General features: G+C 43.1%; 1 protein-coding gene and 1 long non-coding RNA gene across 22 annotated transcripts in view; one reads left to right on the top strand and one right to left on the bottom strand.

The window, feature by feature from the left end:
- The window catches only part of LOC138764018 (sorbin and SH3 domain-containing protein 2-like), a 555,886-nt gene that overhangs the window by 366,957 nt on the left and 168,650 nt on the right, over positions 1–20,279 (bottom strand). For 9 of the 21 annotated variants that reach the window (XM_069939382.1, XM_069939392.1, XM_069939408.1 and 6 more), the window contains exon 1: positions 16,058–16,537. The exons of 1 other annotated variant lie outside the window; for it this stretch is intronic. The gene's annotated coding sequence lies outside the window, so the exon portion shown is untranslated. Of the gene's footprint in view, positions 1–16,057; positions 16,541–20,279 lie in introns of those variants that run through there. 11 more of the 21 variants (XM_069939487.1, XM_069939327.1, XM_069939321.1 and 8 more) reach the window with 4 other exon arrangements.
- The window catches only part of LOC138764107 (uncharacterized), a 63,673-nt gene continuing 60,338 nt past the window's right edge, over positions 16,945–20,279 (top strand). The window contains exon 1 of the long non-coding RNA XR_011357988.1: positions 16,945–17,083. This is a non-coding gene — a long non-coding RNA (uncharacterized lncRNA). The remainder of the gene's footprint in view (positions 17,084–20,279) is intronic.

The following is a 20,279-nucleotide window of genomic DNA, read 5'->3' as shown; positions in this document are numbered from 1 at the left end:
TTTAAGTCATACCTAATTGACCCGTTATGTCCACGGTTTCATAACTCCAAAGGAAATGGGCCAATGACAATTTTTCTCAAGCAAAATATTTCAGTAACAATTGGGTCTAGAGTAGTGATTCTCAACACATTTCCCCCCCCCACCTCCCCCACATACTACCTTAAGCAACCCCTTACTAATCACAGAGCACCGATCGCATAGGGATGAAGTATGTGAGTGGAAAGAAAAAGGTTGAGAACCACTATTCTACATACAAGATCCTCTGACGCGTGCAAAAAACTACCATAGACGCCCTATCAGAATGAGTCTTGCTGAAATGCATTTAAGAGTGCAAGGTGGCATCGAGAACCTCCAGAAAAAAAACATTTAGGGAATGACAGAAAGAAAAAAATGTTGAAATCTCACACAGAGTTAAGGTCAACAATCCCCTCAGCCTTGTTGCACTGCATCTTGAAGTCTTAAGTGGCTGCAGTCAAAGAGGAGAAGTTTGTTGTAACCCAGCAAAATTCCCCAGATTCTGGGAAGGTTGCAGAGGACCAAAAAAAAACAAAAGTAATGCTGATTTTCAAGAATTTAGGAAGGCAAAACAGAAAACTATCAGCCAGTTAGCCTCGCATATGATATTGGGAAAGTGCTTATATCAGTTGTGTCAGTAATAACAGGTCATCTAGAAAATCATGGGTAATCATGAAGTCAACATACATTTAATAGCATGACAAATTTATTCAAATTCTCAGAGGATGCAACAAATGTCTTCTGTAAATTTCCACCATGGTTAGTTAGGTTTATTGCCACATGTACATCGATATGGAAATACTTCATTTGTGCAGGAGATCTAGTTTAAAAAAACCCACCATTTTCAATTTGAAAATAAAAATACATTGTGAACCAACCACAAGTAAAAATATTAATCATAATGTTCAAACTGGGTTTGCCGCATTTTAATAACTAGGAATATCAAAATACTGGTCTCAGTAAGAGCAGCCCCTGTAGATGCCACAACTGTCCCTGATCCCTGACTAGACATGCTGTTCCTCGTCCCTTTCAAGCAAGGAAAATGCCCGACTGTAAAGGCGGAGGTTCTCCATCCTTGCGCTTCGAGACTTGCCTTTCTGGATGCTCTGTGGCCAGCTCCAAGGTGCCCAATCCAACCCTTCTCGGGGAAGGATAATCGGCAGAGCGCAGCACTCTGCTGCCTGGCTTGAATGAACAGCTGCTGCAAGTAGCTGCAACCCATCTCCCCACTCTCCTCTCTCCCTCCGTGTCCCACTTAAGGAAAGAGCGGTGGGCAGGAGCTGTCGGGGCAGCCGGTGCGGGCTGCGACAGCCTCACCAGGCCGCTCTCTGTGGCTCAAAACACAGCAGAGCAATGGCTATCTTCCCTACCCATAATCCCCATGCAGTTGGAACTATTCTGGGAAGCACAGAATATGCCACATATTTATAATGGGTGGTGCTATGGCACCAGTCACCCCGCCCCCATCAGATTCGGAAGGCACTACGAGGCACTGCTTGATATGAATGCAATGTTGGTGCAACCTTTTAGAGCTGCTCTATGAAAGGCAAGTTTAAAGTTTTCCCTCCACGCTTGTAGCCCGTCTCCAATGGATGCCTGGCATGAAATGGCCTCCTGCGAGACTGCAACTTGGATTCCACAATCACATCTTATTATGATAACCTTTCACCCATTTTGGAACCCACCTACTTCTACTGGGCGTCCAGTGTCTTTTGAGAAAGTGCTGTCAAAACCCTCAAAAACAAATTGCCTCACATCAGGCATCATCTATTTAATGTCAAGTTTTAAACTAACAACCATCAGAAGAGAACATTTAAAATTCACATTTTTGTCCTCTAAATCACAAGAGCAGATAATGGCAGCTTGCCTGCATAGCTACTGAACTACATGGGTTCACAGGTGGTAGAAAGAAAAAAAATGAGTGAGTTAAAGACATTGGTGAAGCCAAATACTGTGAGCAGTTTAGTTCACCTACCTACAGGAAATATATCAGTAAGATTGAAAGTGCAGGGAAAATTCACACTTGCTGCCAGGACTTGAGGGGATAACTTCTAGGGTTGCATAGGTTAAAACTTTATTCCCTGGAGCATCAGAGAATGAAATTTTATAGAGGTATACAAAATTATGTATTGATAGGCTAAATGCAAGCAGGCTTTTTCCACTGAGGTCAAGCGAGACAAGAAGTCAAGGTCATGGATTTGGGGAGAAAGGTGAAATGTTTGAAAAGAACAAGGGGAAACTTCTTCACTCAGAGGATAGTGAGAAAGTGGAACGAGCTGCCAGCAGTGGTGGATAGGTATGTGGATGGGACGTATATGGTTGAGCTGCAGGTTAATGGGACTAGGCAAATTGGGCAGCACGGTTAGTGCAACACTGTTATAGCACGAGCAATCCAGACTAGGGTTCAAATCCCACGCTGTCCGTAAGGATTTTAAACATTCTCCTCATGTCTGCGTGGGTTTCTTTCCACAGTTCAAAAGAGTACTGGTGTTGTAGGTCAAATGGGGGTAATTGGGTGACATGGGCCAAAGGGCCTGTTACTGTGCCATATGTCTAAATTTTAATATAATTTAAAATAGTCTGGCATTGACTAAATAGTCCTGTTTGTGCTGTTGTGTTCCATGGTTCTGTGGATCATCCAAGAGACCACTCAGTAAGGGCATTGCACTTTCCAGGCTAGGTTGAAGAGGGCAGAAGCGTGGAGTTCAAGAACCTGGCTACAAATGGAGATGCTTTCTTCACATGAACAGTTGCATACGAGTTTGGAAGACAGACATGGGGGTTTCAACACCAGGGCTGAAAATACTCAAGGAGGCTTTTAGCTTGCATGGTGTCCTCTCACACACCATCACCAATCTTCAGAGCCACTCTTCTGTTGCATGCTCTCCCAGAGGGAATTATGAGCTGCAGTCCCATAAAAAGGCAGTGGATCAGGGGAAGTTGTCCATCATCCCTGTAGCCTCTTCCTGTACCTTCAGCTCCAGATTACACAGGGGGTTAGAAAGCCAGCAGCTGTTGAAGGGCCAGCATTCTGCAGCACTGTCTTCATATCTAATTAGCTGAGAATGACCATCTGTAGTCATTTCAAGGATTCACACAGGGGTGGCACAAAAGCTGAAGGAAGAAGCTGTTGTGACATCTGCCTTCAAAACTGGCAGAGACTTCCCAGGACATAAGTAATAACTCTTCTCATGAGCCCTTCTGTTTCATTTTCTGGAGCCCAGATGATTACATAAGTGCTGCCAGTAATGCCTTTAACACCTGGCAAAGTCAGAAACTTGAGCTTCCTCAATCAACAGTGAGATGCCAGGCTGATGATGCCTGTTGGCATTCAAAGGAGGGGTGATACTCTTATCAGCCAAACATCTTGTTTTTTACTACAGACTCAAAGCAGCTGGAGACAATAAAATAGGTGCCAACTTTGGCAAAATCAAGCAAAGAGAAGCTGAAGGGATTCAGCAGGTAAGGTAATAACCATGGAAAGAAATAAACAATTAACATTTGGGTTCAGGACACACTTTTGAGACCAACAGAAGGCACGATAGCAAACAAAAAAGGAAAGGGATGGGGAGATGAAGAGACAAGAGGTAATAGGAAACCAGACAAATGAAGGAGGGCAAGGTAAAGGAACAAAAAGGAAAACATCTTGCACTGGAGAGGAGGGGCAAGAAAATTAGTACAAGAATAAGATAGGGGGATGGAAACAAATGAAGGGCATATGATCCGTGGAACCAGATTGGGCTGGGAAAGGGACAGTTAAATTCAAGTGTTCCAGTTGTTGGGGCTTAGGCTTAGATGCTCTGTTTAAGGCCCTGGATGGCTATGAAGGAGAATATGTGGCAATAATTTCAACATTGCCTTAGTTTTTAGTAGAAGGATGTATGGCAGGGAACAGTGAACCAGGGAGTCACAGCAAAAGTGGTCCCTGAAAAAAAAAATGGAAAGGAGTGAGGGGGAGAAGATGTGGCTGGTAATAGGATCATGTGGGAGCGACACAGACCTGTGTGTGGTCAGCCACAACCATTGTCCAATGAGGGCAAACATGACCAGCATTCCATATTCCACCTATACGTCCTAAAACCCAATAGCTTGAACAGGCAAACCTTCTCCACAATTCAGTTGCAGACTCCGAAGCTCAATAGTTAGAGCACTGGTCTTGTAAACCGGGGTCGTGAGTTAATTCCTTGCTGGGGCCTCATTTCTGTGAGGGGCACTTAAAGTGGTGACTCTGTCTTCCTTACAGTAGGCAAAGTTAAAGAATTTCACATACGTTACATTCTAAATGTAGTATCATGTGACAATAATGGAACCTTTACCATGCGAAAGTGCTGGGGAAATTCAGTAGACCATGCAGCAACTATAGGAAGTAAAGGGTAACCAATGTTTCAGGCCCAAGCCCTTCCTCTCTGGCCCAAAACATTGATTAGTCTTTACTTCCTATAGATGCTGTGTGGTCTGCTCAATTTCTTCAGCACTTGTGTATTGCATGCAGACTTTGCTGTTTAATCCTAATTCAGTTTCACTGTTTCCATCTGATCCAAATTTCCTCACCTACTCCAGTGCCTACTTTTCTCTCAAGCCACCCTTAGTGATCACCTCCTCTTCGCATTTCCCCATTCCATCTCTCACACCTATTACCTCAGGTTTAATCCAACCTTCTCTACCCTCCCTTTCCATTTGATGCTAGTTATCTCTCCTTCCTATATTTCAATAATAAGTCCCAACCCATTTCTTTTCATGGATGCTGCCTGACCTGCTGTGGCTCCTGCTTTTCTTTGTTCACTCAAAATTCCAGCATTTGTAGTTTTTGTTTAATTAACTATGGCCACAGTGCTGCACTTCAGTGCTGGCTGCCAAGATTAACAGCCGACACTGTAAAGCGCAGTGCTGAGTTCCAGCTGGGAAAGTCACACTTGGCTAATAGGATCTGTGTGCTCAGGAAAAGGTTCACAGGCAGCCACCCAACCCCCACCCTCCCCTCCTAACAACCACTCCTACAACTGGAGTCTTTAATTCAGATGAGCATCCTCTTAGCGATTTCTTTTACAACAGAAGGCTCAACAAAAAGAAGCAAAACAGAGCACTTGTAAAATCCATGGACTTGAATGAAATAAACAAGAGAAAAGTAACAGAAGCAAATTCCAAGCAGAACAATCATTTGTGGACAGCCTACTGCCCCCTTAACCTGAAAGGGTTTCAAGTGAATCAATCAGTAACCAATGCTGATCCCAAGAGGTTTTACTCAGAAATGCTGTCTGGAATGTAATTACAATTAGGACTCTTATTTGCATTAATTCATTACACACCTGGACATGTCGGTAGACATCTCAACCATTTGAATGAAGAATTAATGCATGTGCCCAGCAATATTATAACTGCTGGACATAATGCCAGGTCAAGTTGATTATTTTAAAATTCACTTGATCTAATTAGGCTGCATATTTCAGATGCTCTGAATTTTAGGGTTCATTTTACCTTCCAATCATCCCATTAAATACGGACACACTCAAATTTCATTTTTGTTTCTAATAGAATAATTCTTTTAACATTACTTCTGAACATTGTATCATGTATTGTCACATATTAAAAACAAAAATAATGTTTCTTTTATCAGTCTCCTGTAACAAAAACCACATTGAAAGCACAAGTGTTTAAAGCTGTCGAAAAAAAAGTAACCATTGACTTTGGCAAAAAAAAGACATGCACAGGTACAATTCCCATTTGTATCAACTTTGTTGTCCCCTTGACTGAAGTTTAATTTTAAACAAATGTTGGTACACATTCGAGAATACAGTAAACTTGTGCATGAAATAAAAAAAAAATTGGCAAATACCTTCATCCACCAATGCTCTGTGGGGCACCAGGGAAATATGGAAAAGCAAGGCACGGATTCTGCTTTGAGGAAAGGTTCAGACCTCCATCTCATATGAAGGGACAGCACTTTTATAACTGGGCTGGTGACACCATGAACAAATGAGACTTGGACCTATAGTAATTAAAACAATCTAATGTCTGCTTACTGAAAGCAGTCCTGATCTGGAGTGCAAGGCATGGACATTTATCCATGCAAATTAGGAGCAGGAATACATAGTTTCTCAAGTCTATTTCACCATAAAAATCATGGCCAATTTGAACCTCAACTCTACATTTTCATTCACCTGAAGTAATCTTATGCTTTTTTTTTAAAAAAAATCAAGAAGTCACCCATGTCTATTTTAAAATAGTCAAAAAGGTTGCTTCCATTACCCCTTGAGAAAGAATTCCAAAGCTTCATGGCAGCACAGTTGGTGTAGCAGTTAGCGCAACATGTTTACAGTGCCAGCAATCGGGACAAGGGTTCGAATCCCGCGCTGTAAGGAGTTTGTACATTCTCCCAGTGTCTACGTGGGTTTCCTCCTACGGTTTGAAACTTTCTGGGGGGGGGGGGGTGTAGGTTACTTGGGTGGCACAGACCCGTGGGCCGAAATGACCTGTTACTGTGCTGCATGTCTAAATTTAAAAATTTAGACTCAAAAATAACCTGTCATAAATGGCCTACCACTTATTTTTAAACATCCATGATCTCAAAATCTAGATCCCCCACAAAAGGAAGTATCCTCCCAGTCCATCAAGATAGAACCACATAGAACCTTACACATTCCAATCAAATCTCCTCAGTCTTTTCAAATTCAGAAGATACAATCTTAGCCAATAAAATTGATCTTCAAAACAAAACTGATTTTGGACTTGGAGTGGGGGGAGGTGGGTAAAGAAATAAATCTAAAGGGATATGGAGAAAGGATTGCGGCACAGTACAGGAGATTTCTCTACCAGAGGTAAAGACTAGATAAGCCAAACAGCTGCTTATGTAATGAATCCATTTAATACAAGTGTTCTCTTGAATGTGGTTAACCTCACCTAATAACTTCCAGATCAATAGGTCTGTGACTATCAAACATATTGTCATAGAAAATTAATAGGAATGCAATATTTCAGTAAAGAATATCATTTAGCAGTACAAATTATTTTGAAATGGCATGAATGCACAGCATCTGATCCAAATAAAAATATATGTGACAATTAATAGCTATTGTTTAATACTTATATACTTTGTGCTCTGGTTTCTGACAGTCTAGAATGGCAAACATCAATATGAAAGCCCCTACTATCTGACTGAACATTGAACACAAGTACAAGATCTCATTGTAATTCTGAAATTTAGATCCAGGTCTATTGAAATCTCGAGCCTTGGAAATCATTTCAACAACAAACTTGATACACTCAGGAGTACATGGGATCACAGAAATAGTCTAAAACAATTTATGATCCATTCAAATCTCATCCCACCTTTCATCATCTAAATCTCAGGGGAATAATTTCTCCTTCCAATTCTCCAGCCCACATTATATAATTTACTTCCATGATTTCACATAGTAGCAGGTTCTACATTCTCAGTACTCTTAATGTACTTCCAAATTCCATTTGGATTTCTTGTGAGATCTTGCATCAAAAGCCTTTAGTTAGGCACTTCCCCCACATACGAGAACATTTGAGTTAACTTTCCATAAAACCGGTCAGAATTTAAGGTCACTCCTCAGTACTCCTTACAAGGGAAAATAGACAGCCTGTTCAAACTTTCCTGACATGTATACCTTGAATATTGTAACCCGAGTCAATATTCTCTGTATTATCTCAAGTGCTTTTACAACATCTGCATAATATGGCATACTGCATTTAGTTCTGCTCAAGTCACAATACAGATTTTAGCTTTATACCATTCTTCAGATTGTTGACACTTAGGTTAACAAACAAAGAGAGCAATGATTGTAAGGTGTTCTAGATCATCAACATGCCAGGCTGAAACACTCATCCAATATCCTTAGGTCTTAACTAGTGCTGGACCACAGATGTTTCCCCTGATCATCTTTCTCTATTCAGGAGAACTGTTGTTTACAAGTGTGGACACTCATTAGGTTACTCATTAATTCCAAGAACTGCCCACAATCCAAAATATTCCTGGATATCAGGAATGCTATTGGCTGAGATCACAAAAATTGTACTGGTTGGTTAATTAGTTATAGATCTTGGTTAATTTTGGATCTTCATTAGCTCATAATTAGAATCAATTCATACAGATCTGTACTGCATGTTCAAACCATGACAGACCACTCCTCTACAGCAGTGATTCTCAACCTTTTCCTTTCCACTCACATACCACTTTCAGTAATTCTTATGCCATTTAGTAAGGGATTGCTTAAGTTGGTATGAATGGGAAGGGAAGGTTGAGAATCACTGCTCTAGACCCAATTGTTACTGAAATATTTTGTTTGAGAAAAATTATCATTGACCCATTTCCTTTGGAGCTATGAAATTGTGCACATAACGAGTCAATTAGGGACAATTAAAACAGTGGTTTCCAAACTTTTTCTTACTATTCCCTATGCAACCCCTTACTCATCACAGAGCACTTATGGCATAGGGATTACTTAAAGTGGTATGTGAGTGGCAAGAAAAAGTTTGAGAACCACCGCTCTACAGTAATAGGAGTTAACATTGAAGTGGAATAGAGCTTGTATTTGCAAACTTCATATACAAATAAAAGGAGCAAAAAAGGTGGCCATCTCATACTTCATTACTGATATTATTCTAAAGGACATACATTATTCCCATGCCCAAGAAGAACAAGGTGACCTGCCTCAACAGCCATCAGCTGGAAGCCCTTACATCTATGATGAAGTGCTTGGAGAAGTTTATTATGGAGCAAGTCAACTCCCGTCTCAGGATGGACATGTACCCATTCCAATTTTCTTGTCATCACAACAGGTCAATGACAGATGTTGTCTCTCTGGCCCTCCACATACATTACATGCTGTTCATTGAATGCTAAGCTGTTGTTAATATCATATCAACAAAATACATGACCAAACTAAGGGGTTCGTAACTCTGTTTGCCCCTTGGCAACTGGATCCTCAACTTTCTTAAGAGTAGATCCCAATCAGTGCAGATAAGCAACATCACCTCCCCCATGCTAACCATCTCAGGGGCATCCCAATACAGAGTGCTTTGTCCCCTGCTCTATTCCTTATACATTCATAACTGCATAGCCACGGTTGGTTCCAACACAATCTATAAATTTGCTGATGACATTGTTGTTGGCAGAATTACTGGAAATCACATTAAAATGCAGGATGGAGAATGAGAATGTGGTTGGGTAATCCCAGAACAATCATGCTCTCAATGTCACCAAGACAAAGGAGCTTATTGTCAATTTTAAGGAGGGGGAGCTGAGAGAATGGAGGTGGAGAGGGTTAGTACCTTCATATTCTTGGGAGTCCCCTCCTAGAACCAGCATATCAATCTAGCTGTGAAGAAGCCACACCAACACCTTTACAAGAGGAGATTTGGCATATTGTCAAATAGCCTATCAAACTTCAACAGGTGCATCACAGCCTGATTTGATCATTTAAGTGTGTGGGAATGCAGAAGGTAGCAAACATTGCCAGGTCCAAAACATGCTTGAACCCATGTGGTGTAAACAGTCATGTGATCCATTATGGCAGGAACCTAGTCGGAAGCCTTCACATCTGTCAATCAAGAACATGCTCAGTACTCAGCTTGCCATTGCCCCTTTATAAAAAACACTACCTACCCCACCTCCCCCCCCCCCCCCGCCCCCACACTGGCTCCTTTAATCACCTGCCCTAGTTTGGGCGTACCTTGCCCTGTCCTACTGGCTAGAAAAGGTTATAAAGCCCAACAGGTGGAGCAGCTTGTTCTCTTTTCCCCAGAGAAATAAACCACATCTCCACTCCAAGTCACGAGCCAGAGACGATGCTGGAAAATCAATCACAAGCTGTGTACCAGTAAGATGTTAGGGTGCACACCCCAACAAGGCATTGTTGTAACACATTCCTTCTGCTCCAATACCTGCACCTGGTCTAGAGGTGGTGGGTACTGTTGTTGAGTCTTCTGTATTGTATTTAATGCAGTTTGTAGTGATTATCAGTTTAGTTGAGTCTGCTGCACATGCACCCTTTACATCATGGGTCAGGCACTGCATTTACCCAATGGTCAGAGACTGAGACATTCACCAAAGCAATGGACATTCTGAAAGGCCAGTACCTGGCCCAGATGAATGAAGTCTATGCCAGGTACATCCTAGCCACACATAGGCAGCAACCTGGGGAGTCGATCGATGATTACCTTTGGTTCCTGCAAGACCTCAGAGGCCTATGGCTGCAAGGCTGTATCAGCAGAAGAGTATGTGAAAGAGCTGATCAGAGATGCCTGTGTAGCTGGCATCAGATTCGATTACATTCACCAGCAACTGCTAGATCTGAAGCTGCAGAAAGCCAGTGAACTAGCTTAAACTCTAGAAGTAGCCCTCCACAATGTGGACTCTTTCTTGACCAATAACATGGCTGCCGCATGAGGAATGCAGGCACCGCCATCTTGGGACGCAGGATCACAGGTCGCCCCAGGTCCTGACCTGACTACAGCCACCACCGCTGGTGGATATCTGAAGTGCTATTTCTGCGGCTAGCAGAAGCATCCCGGGAAGCGCTGCCCGGCAAATGATGTGCTCTGTTCCGTCTGCAGGAAGAAGGGACATTATGCAAAGGTATTCAAATCCAAGCAACCTTCGAACCCAAGCAGCACGTGGGTAGTATGGGTCACCACCATTTTGAACAATATCATTCCAACAAACAACAGCACCGCATGTGCACCATGGGGGCCACCATATTGGATGCCACCATTTTACCAGACCATGAGCCAGTACAGCGGATTAGACATTGATGCTACTCTGGCTTCAGTTACACTTTACCAAAGCAGCCCTCATCAGCTTGCCAAGTCAATGATGGACATAGAGGTAAACGGGCACAAGACAAGCTGCCTGTTCGATAGGAGCACTGAGAGCTTCATCCACCCTGACATGGTGCAGCATTACTCCCTCGTGGTGAGACCAGGGAGTTACAGAGTCTTCATGGCCTCCAAGTTCCACTTGGCAGAGAACCACAGCAGCTGCATAATGACGCTGACTGTTCATGGCGCAGAGTACAAAAAAACTTTAAACTTATGATGCTACAATTTTGCACTACTAGGGTTGGACTTTCAGTACTACCTTAAAAAGCATCACCATGAAATATGATGGGCCACATCCTGCGCACCCCCCCCCCCCCCATCGTGGTCTGCAACAAAAAGTTTTTAAACTGCCTGCCCTCCCCTCTGAATGTGTCCAATCAGCAACCCATGATCTATCCACTGCGTATGACCTGCAGGCTCTCCACCCTGACTGTAAACCCATTCCCACCAAGAGCAGGGAATACAGCGCTGGGGATAGGGCCTTTATCAAATCAGAAATGAAATGGCTCCTGACCAAGGGGATCATCGAACCCAGTACCAGCCCCTGGAAAACTCGGGTAGTGGTGGTTAAGATAGGGAAAAACACCAAATACAGTGAGATTATTAACAGGTTTATGCAACTGAACACTTACCACCACCCCCCCCTCCCATATAGCCGACATGGTAAACCAAATCGCCCAATATCAAGTATTTTCCACCACTGACTTAAAGTCAGTGTACCACCAGCTCTCTAAGACCCGGGTGAGATTACCAGGAAGTCTGTACCTACCGCTCCTTTCAAACCACAGCCTAATCTATCTGTCTGGCAATTTAAGGGAGAACCCACCCCCGATATGACACTGTGAATGACACATTACGCACTCACAGGCGGCCCCACAATACTGTTCCCTGTGTTCTTTCTGTTCCCTTTCAGTTTAAAGTTCTCCTAAATGTACCCCATCTCATCCGTCCATCACCCCCCCCCCACAACTTCTGACTCAGCAGCAGGGGTGCAGTGCTGCCAAGTAGTGTTGTCAGATGCCCAAATAATTTAAACCACAATCAGGCATGAAAATCACCCCAAAAATAATAGGGGGTGCTGCTGCAAATGGAGGAGGCAGGTGCCGCTCCAGTTCATGGCGACAGCTCAATGCGGGTGTCAGAGTAGTTTCAGCAGTGTGGGGAATTATGGGTAACCAAGACAGCTATCCATCCTCCATTGAGCCAACCAGGCATGCAAGCACCGGCATCAGCAGATTAACTGGGTGAGCCATTTGCTCTTTCAAATCAACAGAGGACAACATCCCAGTAAGTTTTACTGGGTTCCCAGACGACCTTCGAGGTAGGACTGGAACCCTGGTGAATTTTGACCATACTTAACCTGTGCAGACCTTTCAAATAGCTCAATCCCAGGGTCTTTAACTAGTAAATTACAATTTGAAAGGGCCTACTGTTGCAAAGTAGCCAGGAATGCCAGATATCTGCATGAAGTCCAACTGAATAGCAATGTTATATGACACATTGAAAAGAAATTTCCCTCTCATCCTCTACAAAACAAAATTGTCATTGGATCTCTAATAATTCCCTAGATTATGAGAAAAATTTGAAACCATTTTGTTCATGGTACAGCTCCCACAAAGTGCACTCAAATCTGGAGGTGCAACTTAAACTTGCAAATTTCGCTGATCTCAAGAGAGATAATTAGTAAGCAAGGGGCAACAATTTACTGAGGTACACAGGAATGCAGTAAAATTTAGATTAATAACAGATTAGTCTTAATATTATTGAGGTACTGAGTAGTCAATTTCTCTTAATTCATTTGTTGGCAATAAGAGAACAAATTAGGTTGTGTAGAAATGGTTATTGCCAGAAATAACCCCCACTCTAGATCATCATCCTGGTAACAAGGAAAACAATTATGCCTACATAAGAAAAAACACACAAATGCTGGAGAAACTCAGCAGGTCAAACAGTGCCTTCATGCAGCCCGGACCCTTGATGATGTACCTTCACCTTTGCTGTAGAAAGACACTGTTTGACCTGCTGAGTTTCTCCAGTGTTTGTGTCTTTTTCGCTTAACCATGGTGTCAACAGAATCCTGCGTTTTACCTACACCTACAAATGCACTGATATACTGAACCTTTGGCATGCTAAAGTAATTTATTCTTATTGTTATAGTGATTCAGATTGAAAAGCATGATTGGAATTTGAGAAGATGAGCACTTGTCTGGCTGGCTCAGTGGCAAGATAATACTTGGGAGAGGTAGAGCTGGACAAGACTTATTTTCTCCCTCATTAAATTACAAATTTAGTGGATACCACAATTTTAATACTAAAACCAAACTGATAGCAATTTGTGTAGATGAAGCTCCAACATCAAAACAGTTCTATTAGGACATACTTTCAGTAATTCCCAGTTTGATAATTAAAATACAAAATTTGAATTGGAATTAGAGACTTAATCATGAGGAATAGCCTGTTCTGATCAAAGGCCATCCACCCAAAATGTTAATTCAGGTTCCCTATACATAACTGCTATGTACCCAAGCATTTACTGCCATTTCTGTTTTTATTTCATTGAGAATTAACTGCAAACTGAAATTACAGTGCTGCATAATGAATCTTGTGTGAAAACAATATTTTGCTTTTTTTTAAAAAAAAGCCACTAAAAGGTGATGGAAGGCTGTGTCAGAGTTCAACATAAAGCAAAAGAGAATCTAAAGCTCAGAATCAGAACCATACAGCATGGAACCCATATCAATACAAAACACCCTTACATATCAATCCCACTATTTTCCAAACATTCCCATCCATCAACTCCACTCCCACATTCTACCACGCACCTATACCCAGAGACCAATTAACCATAGTGTTTGTTTGGAATGTGGAACCACTTTTTATGCAAAAATAATACATTTGCCAACATTTCCAAAATGAGAAGATGGTTTTTAATTAACAATTAAACCATTGCCAGAGGTTTTGCTAATGGCTACAGCTATCTCTGAGGTTTTTCAGTTGGTTGTTTTTCCAGACTCTTTTGTGTAGTCTTCCAAAGGCGCTATTTGCCTTGGCGAGTCTGTTGTCTATCTCATTGTCGATCCTTGCATCTGATGAAATGGTGCAGCCGAGATAGGTAAACTGGTTGACCGTTTTGAGTTTTGTGTGCCCGATGGAGATGTGGGGGGGCTGGTAATCATGGTGGGGAGCTGGCTGATGGAGGACCTCAGTTTTCTTCAGGCTGACTTCCAGGCCAAACATTTTGGCAGTTTCCGCAAAGCAGGACGTCAAGCGCTGAAGAGCTGGCTCTTCAACCAACTGAAAAACCTCACAAAGATAAGCGTATACAGAGCCGTTGTCATACCCACACTCCTGTTCAGCTCCGAATCATGGGTCCTCTACCGGCACCACCTACGGCTCCTAGAACGCTTCCACCAGCGTTGTCTCCGCTCCATCCTCAACATCCATTGGAGCGCTTACATCCCTAACGTCGAAGTACTCGAGATGGCAGAGGTCGACAGCATCGAGTCCACGCTGCTGAAGATCCAGCTGCGCTGGATGGGTCACGTCTCCAGAATGGAGGACCATCGCCTTCCCAAGATCGTGTTATATGGCGAGCTCTCCACTGGCCACCGTGACAGAGGTGCACCAAAGAAAAGGTACAAGGACTGCCTAAAGAAATCTCTTGGTGCCTGCCACATTGACCACCGCCAGTGGGCTGATATCGCCTCAAACCGTGCATCTTGGCGCCTCACAGTTTGGCGGGCAGCAACCTCCTTTGAAGAAGACCGCAGAGCCTACCTCACTGACAAAAGGCAAAGGAGGAAAAACCCAACACCCAACCCCAACCAACCAATTTTCCCCTGCAACCGCTGCAATCGTGTCTGCCTGTCCCGCATCGGACTTGTCAGCCACAAACGAGCCTGCAGCTGACGTGGACTTTTTACCCCCTCCATAAATCTTCGTCCGCGAAGCCAAGCCAAAGAAAAGACAGCTATCTCTGCTGCAAAAGTCAAACAATATTTCAAAGCTATCCTGATGTACCTTTGGGAAAATTACATTAATTTAACTGCATATCAGTGACCTTACCTCAGACACAAAATAAATTTAATTAGGATTCTAATGAGCATTAACAAATAAATGGAAAAATAATGATAGAAAATTGTTTGTGCTTTTTTTTGTCATAACACCACTAATGGTGAGGTATGAACTGAATTAATTTATTCCGGATGAGAGTCTGGGCAAACAGATTAAATAATTAAAATTCAAAAACTCGGATGGTTTATTTGTATATACCTACTAGCAAGTTGCCACACCTGGAGTAAACAGAAACTACCATTTGTGACATTTTTTTCTTTATCATCAAACAACAAATGAAACCAGGCAGATCTGGGAATTGCCTTGACGGTATGGTCAGCTGAGGAATTGATTAATTTTCGGTGGTCAGAGAATGCCCTTCTTAAAACGAAATTTAACAGTCTGGTTAAGCTGCTATTTGGGAAAGCGCTGAATTTCGGCGGATCCTGAAATCTGGCGAATAAAATGGTCAAAGCCTTATATTTGCTCTCAGCCCCATACTCCTGGATGGAAGGAATAATGTCGCCCCTTAGTAAACCACGGGTTTACTTGAGACGATTCTGAACAGATACAGGAAGAAATACTGCAACGTCTATAATGTATCATATGGGAATATCGTCTTCTGCGCTCAGGGAAAGAAAAGCGAGAAATCAGTCCATTTTAGTTTTACAATTTTGATGAGGTTTCACCTTTCTCGGGACAAGATTGTCGATAGACAATCGAATGAATGTCTGCGAGCTTCAGTTGTTGGGATCGGCCTGTCGGTGGGTACACGAAGTGAAGATCACTTTGAACTCCTTAATCCCGAGCAATCATGCTGTGGTTTCTGAATTGATCGATGTTCGAGACCCCCGAAAAGGTGTCGGGGCTTTTGAACTGTGGATCTCAATTACATTTAAACATCGCCCCCCCCCCCCCCCCCACATTTATCAATGATAAATATTAAAGTAGGAAGGCTGACAGTTCTGCTATGATCAGAGGCATGTTGCTACCGGAACAGATCCCACCTCCCCCCCCCCCCCCACCCCCAACGATCCGGGTGCTTCGGAGCCTCATCGTGTCGAATTGTCCTCTTCCCCCCCCCCCCACCACCCCCGTCAGTTCCACCATCGAAAGAGAAAGACTCGGTTGTAAATTTCACCCTTACCTTGACGGGAAGAAGCAATTGACCAGGTTGATTCGAGGGTCCCCACGGCCAACGTCCCAAGTTCAGTGGGCAGCATGTGAACCTTGCCCAGAGTGTGTGCAGGACCCAGACAAATTAGACACCTGCTTCCCCGCGGAAGTCCGTGCAAATAAAGCAGTGTCAGAGCTGGGGGTGGGTGTGTGTGTGTGTGTGGGGGGGGGGGGGGGGGGGCGACACCCTCCTACTTGGTCACTCCTTGCAGACAACAGTCACATTGTCAAGGTAACATACCAGCCAGACCGCGCTCCCTTCACGGGAGGGCTGGCCTGATCCCTTTGCCTCCTCGCCCCCAAATTTCCGTTCAGAAACAATAACCGCCGCCTGATTTTAATTTGGATGCCAGAAGAAGAAAAAAAAGGAGAGACTTCTCGGCCCCTCGCGTCAACAGCCGATTTTGATTGCGGGAGGGAAGTCGAGTCCACCTCCCCGAACCAAAATGGCTGGTCCTCGCCAGCCAAGGTGCAGCAATCCCATTGGCTCGCCACTGGCTTCGGTGTCACCATGGTAACGGGCCGCAGAGCGAGGGCGGCGCTGCAGGGATGGCGGATCGGGGACGGCCGCAACACGAGCTCGGGCTTCCAACTTCGGGGGCCCGCGACGATGGCGGTCATTGAAATACTTTGGCCGCTCGTTCGCGATGCGCGCGTCCCGAGCTCGCAGTTTCTGGTGCGACTGGCGCTCCCTCCCGCCGGCGAGGGAGACCGGTTTATCAGAAGGAAGGGGTCCTTCCCTCCAAACAAAGGCTCCCTCCCTGCACTCCGGGTTCACTCGGGAATTCGTTCTCAGGCAATGCCCACGGATGGCGTATGGGGGGGGGGGGGGGGGGGGGGCTGCCTGTGGCTTCCTCCCATGCGGGTTTCGCCGGGTTACACTGGGTTGAATGGAAGCAGGGTTTAGGCAATCGTGTTTAATTTGAAAGCATATCACATCTTCCAGCCCGGGAATGGCTCAGTTGGTCTCCACAGCTGTTTGGATCGGGCTCAACTTGTAAGTAATTTTTGCTTCATTAGAAAACAGCCATTTTAACAGACTCATCAGGATCAAAGGTTGGTTGACATCAGAACGCACAAAAGAACTCTATACTCCAGTTGAGACAGTGACTTTCTCTGATTTTTTTTGCACTAAATTAATTATTTGACAGCAAGATTTGCATTGCAATGCTGCCGCAAAACAACAAATGTCATGAGATGTTCATGATAATAAACTCTGATTCGAAGATCGTGATAGAATGCCTGGTATGTCACAGTAAAAGTGAAACACAGAAGTCTGCCGACACATCCTCCCCTGCCATTTTCGCCGCCTACTAGGTGATACCAACCCTCGACATTTGTTCCTCTCTCCTCCTTTCGCAGGGACGACTCCCCTCCATGAATCCCAATCGTCCCCTTGGAACCTATTACCCCTGTGGTTGCAGGAGATGCTCCACTTGTGCCCACACCTCCTTCCTCACCAGCATTTGGAGCCCCAAATAGTCCTTCCCAGTGAAGCAAAATTTCACTTTTGGATCTGCAGAGGTCATCTGTATCTGGTGCTCCCATTGTGGACTGGGTGATCGCTTTGTTGAGCACCTCCTCTCTCTGCCCCAAAAGTGTGGATTTCCTAGTGGCCACCCATTTCAATTCCCCATCCCATTCTTTTACTGACATGCACTGCCAGACTGAGACCACCTGCAAATTAGAGGAACAATGCCTCATCTTCTGACTGGGCACACTCCAATCAGATAGCATTAATATCGACTTCTCTGGCTTTCATTAACCCCCCACCATCATTTCTTCCCCATCACCTTCCCCCAGCTCCAACTCTCCCTTCCCTGTCTCCTTTTGCAGAAATATGATAAATTCTTACCTCATCCCTCATCATATCCAAGGTACACCTTTTATTGGTCTAGATTCCTTCCCCAACTAGTATTATCTGAATTTTGTGACTTTCTGAGATTTCCTGCTTCTGGCTCATTCTGCTTATTCCATGAAGAAGGGCTCAGGACCAAAACGTCAGCAATATATCTTTGCTTTTTAGGGATGGTGAAAAGAGTGACTCAGTTCCTCCAGCATTCTGGTGTGTTTTTACTTTTGTCACAGTAAAATGATCAAGAATAAGAATGAGCAGTGAATTTCTGCAACATCAATTCTTTATCAAAGAAAATCTCTGTAATTTTTCCTACCAAAACCTAAGGATATTTAAATCACAGCTTTACTAAGAGTCAACCAGATATTGCTGAAATATGCTGGCTTTTGTGATAAAACAAAGTACAATTGAAAGCCAAGCCCAACTCTTGGTCTTTACTAAGCTTTAAAATTTTCACTTATTACAAGTTACTTAAAAGGCAAGCATTTATTGACTTTCCCAAATAGAGATAGAGAGCCACTTGATTGAACAATTACATTCTGGGATAATTGACAATTCTGAATGGGTTCAAAAATGCCTCTGTAAGGGTGATAAATTTCAGTGGTGGTCAGGGCACATGTATAGACATTGCACATGTTTACATGGAATCCTCAAGATCAAATATTTGGTCAGAAACTGTTATATGCATGGATTGTATATGATAGGTTAATGAATTTATTGTAATATACTTTGTACATTTGCACAAAAATTCTTACTTGCTGCAGCTGAGCAGATACTTGTAAAAAATGCAAAAACAGTAAAATTCATTAAATTGAATGAATAAAGATTATAAATATGTAAGATCGATAATACATAGTCACAGTAATCTTAGTGGAAAAATAAGCGACTAGCAGATAGTCCTTTTGTGCTGTCGGAGTAGTCCATGATTAGTGCAACAAGGGGAAATGCAAGCTGTTGGAAAGAAACTTCTTGAACCTCAAGGTACTGCTGTCAGAAGAGTTTGTGACCAGGACTGTGGGTGTCCTTTATGATGTTGGCTACTTTCTTAAGGCAGCGACTTACATAGATGCCTGCAAACCCCAACCCAAATGCAATTTATTAAGAGAGTGGAGAAAACCCAGAATTTTGAATCATTTAATTTTTGTGGCACATCATTTTTACGGGCCATGTAATCTATTTAGTTTTTCAATCTTTTTTTTGGTTTTTATAATAAATACAGTACAATGAAGTATATATATAAAGATAAACTCAGTCCCCCCTCCACTGCACTGAATGAAGAGAGAAAAAACATCAAAAATATAAACCCCATCTAAACTACTCTATTAAAAAACATATCAAAAATAAATCTGAGCATCTTATCCTGACGGTTACATTTATTTTGTTGTAGCTTTTGATTCATAATGTGAATCAAAAAAGAGGAAAGACTATATCTCATCAAGAAGAATGAGTACATCGAGAGGAGTCACGTGATGGAGTAGTGGCCGGACGGTGAACTCCAGCCCTCTCCAGAAAAGTCGGGAAAAACAAGAAAAAATACAAAGGCACAGAAATACAAGTTAAAGAAAAGTGAGTATAAAGGTGGAAAGAAGATGGAGACAAAAGGAGAAAAATCAAAATCAACGGAAAGAAGAGAGGAAGAGAAGACAACGGAGGAAAAAGGTGAAGGCCTTACCTGTCCGAAGAAGCCCGCTGTGGAGAGAAGACCCCACTACCTCAGGTCGGTAGAAAGAGAACTACAACAATGGCTCACAGAGCCGAGTAAAAATGCGCAACCGCGCATGCGCGACTCCTCGCGCATGCGCGATGCGCATAAAAAAAAACACACCGACGGGAGGGGGGACCAGCTGGGGAGTCGATCTCCACAGCCGGCAACGACAGCTGCAGAACACCTGCAGCAAGAAGAGACCACAGAAGACAATAGAAACAAGAAAGAAGAGGAGGAAAGGGCAGCAAAGAAACAACAGATGGTCAACCTAGAGGAAGAAGAAGAGGAAGAGGAAGAGTACAGAGAAATAGAAGAAGAAAAGATAGGCAAGGTAAAGGAGGTACTTGCTCTTGTTAGAGGATACATGGAGTCATTTAAAGAATGGCAAACACAGGAATTCAATGATTTAAGAAGAAGAATAAACAACACAGAAAAGAAAATAAATAAAATGGATATGACCTTAACAGAAATGGGGAAAAAAATGGACAAGATGGAAGAACGGGCAATAGCAGCAGAAATGGAGGTAGAAGACTTAAAAAAGAAATTGGAGGAATCTAATAAAAAAACTAAAGAGACACAAGAATTACTAGCCCAAAAAATAGATATAATGGAAAATTATAACAGAAGAAATAA

This window comes from Narcine bancroftii, chromosome 1 (genome assembly GCF_036971445.1).
Source record: "Narcine bancroftii isolate sNarBan1 chromosome 1, sNarBan1.hap1, whole genome shotgun sequence".
Classification (NCBI taxonomy): Eukaryota; Metazoa; Chordata; class Chondrichthyes; order Torpediniformes; family Narcinidae; genus Narcine; species Narcine bancroftii.
This window is presented reverse-complemented; position numbering and strand designations above follow the sequence as displayed.